The sequence below is a fragment of the Plectropomus leopardus genome, chromosome 20 (genome assembly GCF_008729295.1).
Source record: "Plectropomus leopardus isolate mb chromosome 20, YSFRI_Pleo_2.0, whole genome shotgun sequence".
Lineage (NCBI taxonomy): Eukaryota > Metazoa > Chordata > Actinopteri > Perciformes > Serranidae > Plectropomus > Plectropomus leopardus.
Window position 1 is genome coordinate 7,795,466 of NC_056482.1, and position 8,703 is coordinate 7,804,168.

Genomic DNA, 8,703 nt, shown 5'->3' on the forward strand with positions numbered 1-8,703 from the left:
CAAAACTTATGTTATTTTGTCTTGTCTGTAAAATCTCTTCATCAAAAAAGTTTTATCTCCAGAGTATATTATAAAAACAAACATCATTTCTCTTCAAATCCACCACATTTATTGCACCACATTTGCTGTGTATTTTAAGATGTTTATGTACATGTTGGTGGTATAACCGCTCTAGGTTGTACGTCAGCCATCAGTGCCTTGTGTCTGCCAGTCCAAGGTAAGAGAGCTGCCTGAGCTGCTGTCATCACAGCAGTCCTCAGCATCAGAGAAGGAGGACATGTAGTGGAGGCCCGTCACTCTGTGGTAGCCTCCCTGGAGCATCTGTGGGTAGGAGGTTAGCTCCATGGCCCTGCGGCCGCTCCTGCTCGCCCTCACAGTCCACATGTCAACCAGCTGGGAACACATGGCACAGCCCATGGTGTGTGTTTGTGTGTGTGTCTGCAAACAGGTCCGGAGATACAGGTGTAAACAGTTACTCTAAACACATGCTTCAGTTTACACACTCATGCTCACTAAGTGACCAGCTACACATAAACTGAAGTCTATTATTTTGACCTATATTTAACAATCCAGTGTGTTTGTAATCTATAGTAGAATTTACTGAATAATATACCTTTTAAATTACTGCAATATTTTCTTTATATTATTTTTATTGTTATGCATTTATAAACTTCTTAATTCTGTTTTATACATTGGAAAATTATGCCCACGTGTTTCCCATATATTTTCCAGCTAAATATAAGAACAATGTGTGACCGTTATATTTTGTAGATATTAAGGTATGTGGTCAGAAATTGGCATGTACATCAAGGTAAGCAAGTTGTTTCCCTGGAACAGTCTATATCTGTTCTCTCCTATAAAATGCTTGCAATAAAAAAAAATAGACAAGCAGTGAAAGGGAGGCACAAAGTACCACAAAAAAAGGGAATGCAGGTACTGATTGAGTTCCCTCTTGTTTGTAGCAACTTGAAAAAACCCACAAGTCTCACATCCAGCCCTGCCTGCAGGGCCTGACGAGGGTTACCGTGAGTTAAAAGGTCATAGTCATTTCATGTCAAGGCGTTCTCCGTCTCCAAGAGCTGCCAGACACGGCATGTAAATATTTACAGCTGTCGTCTTTGCAAAAAACACAGAGAGAGGGTTCCAAGAGAGAGAGAGGCAGAATCAGTTTGCTATAGTTTGTCCAGGGAGGCTTCTTCTGAATTTCTTTGTGGTGACTTGCTCCTCTGACGATACTGCAGCACTTTGATTTTTGCTCTAGCCGAGTGCAGTATCACAAAAGGGCTTCCTCACACTGGGGATAAATGAATTGCTTCTTGTGTCATGTTAGTTTTCCCGTCTTTGTCCAAATGAATGCCTGGCTGTCAAATAAGATGTCATATTTTCCTGCAGAGAGAAAAGGAAGGAGGATAGTTAGCTGCAGATTAAAGGGAAATATCTCCTCAATTAAGAGTCCATTATGTTATTTCCATGGTCAAGTTCCATCTATATTTGTGAACATGAGCTACTCTCTCTCAAAGCCAGACACCAGAAAAATAAGTCTCAAATGTGATGTCATAGGGTATAAAGTCTGGAGCTGCTCCATAAACAATGAATGTGAAACTGATTTTGTGGGACCACTGAATGTTTTCTTTTTTATACCCATATTATCTTTTTTCTATTGTGTTCTCAGTTCTCAAATAGAAAATGTGCCCATATACTCAAACCATAATCACAACTATAACATCTTTAACAATTCATTGTCTGTTGGACAGCTACATACTTTAAGTCCTACTACATCACAGATTTTAGGGTTTCTGGGGGGATTTTTTTGGCCAGTTTTCAAATATTGACGGGGGCGTGGATGCTTCCAGTCACCTCTCTGTCAAATCCACTACATTTGTGATAAATTTGTGATAAATTTAGGCTTTTATGTATATTTTGCATGTCTTGGTGGTGCATGTTGTGGTTGGCTCTGGACATTGGTGGTTGAGAGTTTCTCATCAGGATGAGGAAATGAACTCACCAGTCTATTAATATTCCTGGTGTCGACTAATAGCTGTTAGTGTGCAATTTTGAGGTTTTTTAAGTGTTAAGATAACAGTCATTGAGGAAAAAGTTACGAAATATTGAGTATCAGCTAAATTACTAATCCTGCTAGCCTTTAAACAAGCATTGGAAAATAATGCCAATCTGGCAGAGCACAGGACTGGCGAGAGAAGGTGAGGAAGCGTGTGCTTAACAGTGAATAAGGAGGGATGTGTCGGTGGGAATGTGAGGTGCTGTTCTGTTCCTGCTGTGGATCACTGCTTTAGGCTGTGCAGAAGCAGCTGCAGAGCAGAGTCACTGCCTGTGTTTAGGAGAAGCAACCACACGGCTGTTGAGGTCGGGATGTGTTGACAGTTAAATCATACCACGACCAGAAACCGTGACTCACCAGAACCGTCCAGAAACATGGACAATTAAGAAGCAGCAGCAACAAAAAATCTAAAAACATTTTAATGAAAACCAAGCTGAGGATTTCAAGGAGGAGTTTATAGATATCAACAATTATAGCTGCTCTCAGGACCTTGAACAGCTAAAACCCGCCCCACTGAAATGTTTTTGTACTGCACTTTTAAATGACTGAAGCTTTGTGCCAGATCATGATTCTGCAAACATGTCAAGTAGGCTGGCGGAAGACCATAAAGAGCTTCAAAGACAGGTGAAATAATTTAAAAATCAACAAAAAATGGCATTAGATAATCATGAATTTAAATTAGGTCTGGTGTATTCTCCTCTTCTGGTCCTTGTCAGCACTGATTTATGACTTTTGTAGCAAACATCTCAGAGTGCTGTGAACACATTTTGTGAGGGGTATCCAGCATGTACTCTGGGGTAAAATGGGGTAACCACTCAAGCGTTCATAATGTGAAATATTAAAAATGTATATACTACTCTAGAAGAATCCAGTTTGTTCGGACAGCTGTAGCAACAGACACAGATCACTTCCACAAGAGTTATTTGAGCAAAAAAACACCACACTGATGCCTCTGAGCAACTGTGTATACTGTGTACTTTATACAGTTAGTCAGCATTTTTAAAACAGTTACAGGGCTACAGGAGAATCCATGCAGCTCATTCCTTCCTGGCACAGATATTTCCATGCATAATTGGTAATGACTCCACTTCATTAATGCAGATCCGAACCTGCCCTCCAAAATCTATATTCTGACCTTCATCATGCAGAGCTGGCTGGTGCATGCAGAGTGAATTAGCAAGATATAATGACATTAATGATGAGGATGCAAAGGACAAGTGGTTTGCTGCTGCTTGCCACACCCATCCCATCCCGGCGAATGGACACAGGAGGCAACCCTCTTAAATCCTCACTTCATTGCAAAACTGCTGATTTAATATCCAATGGCTTGTACAACTACTGCTTTGGGATGTTTAATTATTCATTCATATATCTGGTGTGTCCCGAAATGCATCCCAGTAACGTGCAGTGCAGGAAACGTGCCAATTTTTAGGGAATGTGATGTGGACGGATGCTGCAGCTGCATGTGTTTCCTCTGAGTCAGTTTTTGTTTTTGTCTCTTACCTTAACAGCGTGTTGGTTCTCTCGTCTTCAAGAGTGCTGGCAGCGTGTGTGCATCACATCCTCTCTCCAGCCCGGTGTGTTTTGCTCTCGGTCTGCCTGTGTCTGGGCTGGATACAGCTCAGCATGCGTATGGGACTTGAAATGACATCACAGCTGCTCACTTGAGAGTTGCCCCCTCTTTCTCAAATCCAAACAGGTAAACCCTCTCACTCAAGTCTTTTACACACAACTGTATTTATAATCAAATTTAATGTTCATAATCAAATTTAATGTTTTCAGGGAAGTAAGAACTCATTTCAATATGCAAATTGGCATATTCATTTATGTATCTATTTAAAAAAGGTAACGCTTCACCTGTCAACAGTTGGAGGATTCAGAGGAGACACAATTTTTAAAAGATCGGTCAAAATCTTCCCAGCAGAGGATGAGATACCCTGTCTTTTCCTACAGTGCAGTCAATAGCATCTTTGAGAAAGATCCTCCTTGTAAAAGTATATGCGCACATCCTTTTAAGGAATAGTTTACACATTTCGGGAACTTGGCTTATTTATTGTAATGAAGACAGATAGATAAGAAGATTGATAATACTATCATGTCTGCATGCTAAAGAGTGAGCTGGAGTTACAGGCTGTTAGCCTAGCTTTGCATGAGGACTGGAAACAAGAGTAAACTGCTAGTCTAGTTATGTCATGGATGGTTATGAGTGCCTGGTTATGGAAGTTATTACACTTCAGTTTTTGTAAACTGATGTCGATTTCCAACTCAGAAGGTCGTAAGAACCTCACTAACCCTGACCTCAAAATCCAATATGGCTGCTATGCCTATCAACAGTAATAAGATATTTACTGATGTACAGTTTATGAGCACTTCTGTCTTGCTTGTATTCCACTAAAAGGTTGATACACAGTCCTTTCTTACTGCTACAGTCCCTGCGGACATGTTGCAACAGTGTTTTTAGGTGCAAAATGCAGCATAATGTGTTGCTATCATCTGGTTATGCTAACAGTGGCTAAACTGGCTAGAACTGGCATTTTAACAACATCTTGGTTTTCCGTCGTGTTGTACTGAAACACGATCAACGTGAGCGTGATGTCATTTCCAGCTCTGACTTCAAACTTCTAAGTACTTCATTGTAGTTTAAAATATTTATCCAAAAGCAATAGTTTCAGTTTTTTCCAGTTCCAGTGCTGGCTTTTTTTTTTTGTTTTTAGATATGCATAAAGCAAAACAAACATAAAAAAAAAAATCAAATCAAAGACCAGGCAGTTTTAATCATTTGACCAGTCATGAATTATTACATCAGTTATACAGACAATAAGACATCCCATCGAAATTGAGGTCAACCGCCTAAGTCCCATGCTATCATGTATCACCATTATCATGACCACAACAGCCACACTGTAAAATGTGGGGAAAACACGAGTCAGTGAAATCCTGTTGTGCTGTCTCCAGAGTGTCGTGATAATACAGATGAACTCTGTCCAACCACAGCAATGCTAGTATTTACCAGCGAGATGAAAATCTCACACGCATGGCTACGTGCTGTAACACAGGCAAACAAACTCACAGGTGGGGATAATTAAGTAATTACCACTTGAAGCTTTTTAACGCTGCAATATAATAAACTGCAGTGCTTCAGTCTAGACTGTCGGCTGCTCAAACAGCTCTGTTTGATAGCTGCACAGAGTCTTGATGAAAACATTGCACATAAGTCTCTTTTTCATTGCACTTAGTCTCCCAAAACATATCAAACCATAGCACACACATCCCCAAGTATTAATATCTTCTCTTATAGATAAAGAATAGATAAAAGACTGAACATGAGTAATAACAAAAACACTATAAAACATTTTCCTTAAGACATATGGACAGATCAGTGTCCTCTCCTATTAAAATTGGTTAATTGCTCTCTGGACACATTAACAAACAAAATAGGGAGGCATGGATTACTATAGACCATGGTCTGGAATAAAATTCATAGACAGAGCTGACGTTTGACGTGTCATAGCAGGAAAACTTCAGATGAAATGGACATTAATGATGGCTGACTTGTGTTTGTTTTTTTTTTTAGGTTTTTGTTTGGTTTTTGGCTGTGTTCATAGATCTGAATTTAGAGAGGGGACACAGAATACAGAAGTCATCAGCTACTGGCACACATAGATTCAAATTCTGTGGGAAACACTGAAGCCTCAACCACAGATTTAGGTTCAGTGACCACAGTTTCTTCAATTTCCTCATCAGAGGAGGTTAGGAAACTTGAGGCTGCTGTTACTGATGTCTGTTTGATAACAATTCATCAAATGACAGTGTGCAAGGGGTCGTGGTGGTTTCCATACAAAGAATTATCAACTGAATGTGAACCATAAAATTGCATATAAAATGATTTTTAATGGTATGAAGTACACCGGTTTTTCCTTTCCTATGACAAGGCAAGTTATTTATGGTGAAAAGGGGCCTTTTAAAACATCTTAGGTATTTGGATTACCGTCTCCTTGCCGTGTTCGATATTTTGCTCGGGGAGTGTTAAAGTTGCTCTTCTGATAATAACACTTCTGAATATCCTCTGAGCTTGTTGAAATTGTTAGATTTTTGTCAGATTAAGTATGTTTCTGTCTGTCTTGTTTGTCCTGGAAATCTTAAGTTTTGCTGATTTTAGCTAACCAAGAAAACTAACATTGGATTAAGGTAGAAAAGCAACAAACTATGGTTCTTCATTATGCTGATGAGCTTTTTTTATTTATGTATGTTAACAATTTATTTTATATATTTAAATTTTTGGATTTAAATGAGAAAACCAATGCCACTCATGCCTGTGCTCTCAATATGAAACTACAGCTAGCAAAAAGTTACCCTAGCTTAGCAGGACAAACAGCTTGTTAAAAAACTTTTTTTTCTTAAATTCTTATTTTTGTAAAGATTACTCAGTTTGAGTTTTCAAGCAGATTTTGCTACCTTAAGAACCAGGCTAGCCATTTGCTTCCAGTCTTTCTGGTAAGCTAAGGTAACTGGCTACTGGTGCTAGTTGCATATTTACCAAACAGACATGAGATTGGTTTTGATCTTCTTGTCTAACTCTCGACAGAAAACCCCAAAATGTCAAACCATTCCTTTAAAAACCTGCTTCAGTGAAAATCAAGTTTTTAATCATGTTTACATATCCATATGGTGTTTATTATATGCTACATGACATGAGTAGACTAATAGTAGTAGACTAGCGCCATGGCTGAGCTTTGTTTTTTTTTTCCTTGGAATTGCAGTGTACCAATAAGAGTTTCAAAAAGGTGAATTCTGACTTCCGGGTTTGTGACGTCACAAACCTAAGGAACCAATCCCATGAGACTATGGTGAAATGAGCGGTAGTGAAAGAAGCTGTAGTTTGCAAGCAAAGTTTCACTTTCACTTCAACATTATCAACATAGTCAAGCTGAAGGCTTATGTTTATTACCATTTGCAAGCCAAGGTTTGTAAGTTTGATGAGTAAAGTTGAAGGTGGGCAGGTAGGCTCAAGTTGCAGGGGATTAGCTGAGGGGTGGGGCAGTTTTAAAAATTCATAATTCCACACATACTAAAGGAGGCTGAAATACAGAGTTATGGTTAAGCCATGTTAAGCTGTGAAGGGATTTTTTTCTGCTGATTAACTTCTGAATTTACAATTTTGCTGAACAGAGGTGCATTTTTAGGGGTTTAAACAATGCTTAGAGAGAAACTTTACATTAAACATTTATCATTTTATCAGTGGTACAATGAGTAGCTGCCCTTTTCATTTCATGAGCATGTCTACATCATCCCTCTTCTTACACAAATAGTGTGTCACGTATCTTAAATAAAATTTTTCAGATCACTTTTACTGATTGATCTTGTAGTGAAATACAGCAGAGAGATTTAGCTGTTTTCACTAATCCTCCTAATTGCACCTTTGCTCAGGTTAAAGTTTAGCAGAGCAATGCTGAGAATTTTGAGGTCAAACATCATGAGCCAAACTTCAAATGAGGAAAGTGTCAATAAAGCACCGTTCATACATGCCCACACAGCTGTAATCAGGCAAAACATCTCTGCATGTGAATTGTGGGTGTGCAAAGGCTTGAAAGAAGTATATCCCTGCTGCAGATTATCAATTATTACTTGATCATATTCTTTACATTTAATCTTTAATTTGGTTGTTTGTATACCACATTTTAGTGTTTGAATGCTGCTACAAAAAGGTGCGAAAAAAGGAAAAATAGCAAAAGACAGGAACTAATGAATATGATGTGAATACTGCACAGCAGCTACAGATCATTTGGCATTAAAACTACAGTTTTTTTCAACAGTAATTCTTTCCTCTTTTTAATTCACAACAGGGCTCTGAAATGCTCTGCTGCTGTGCCAGCACATCTTGTGGCGATTTAGACTGGTAAGCAGAAGTATCTTTGAGTGGATTTCTGATTTTGAAACAATGTATTACTGTTGCTCTTATATTACTGTACTCCCCTGTTACATGTCACGGTATCACACAGTAAATGTAAATTGGCCATAACTTTATAATTCTTCATCTAAGACCATGTTGTAATTGCGTTAATTGTATAAATAATAATTATACTATTTTTAAAAAATCAGTTAAAGGCGCTGTATTCACAACATTAATATAGCAGCAAATCGCTTTTTGCCATATAAAGATAAAATGGAGTAATGGCATCCTGAGCAGAGAATGAAGTTGTGCTACCCCTGTGTGTATTAAAATCTGAGCTTCTCTGTTTTTTGTTGTGGTAGATGGTCCAGCTGCACATGCATGCAAGTCCCTGTGTGTTTTTATCCTTCTGGCTAGCTATTCGCCACCGCTCTGCACTGCTGGGACTGTTGTTGTGCAAGCGTAGTGCCCCTGTTTTCAGTTTCCCCCCATGTTAACACCGTTACCTCTTTCAGCAGTGTTACCATTAGTCGCACTGCTAGCATCATTAACGGGTAGCTAGCTCATGTTGAGAGCAGTGTGCATGGGATTCCATGCCATACTATGAATCATTATTATGCTCTGAATGTTGCATACAGTTTGTTAAACAAAAAACAAATAATAATAATAATAATAATTTATTTTTTCCTAGTCTGTGCTTTCAAATTTGGTATTTTTTATTCATATTAATTATAAACAAAAAATTACAGTTACA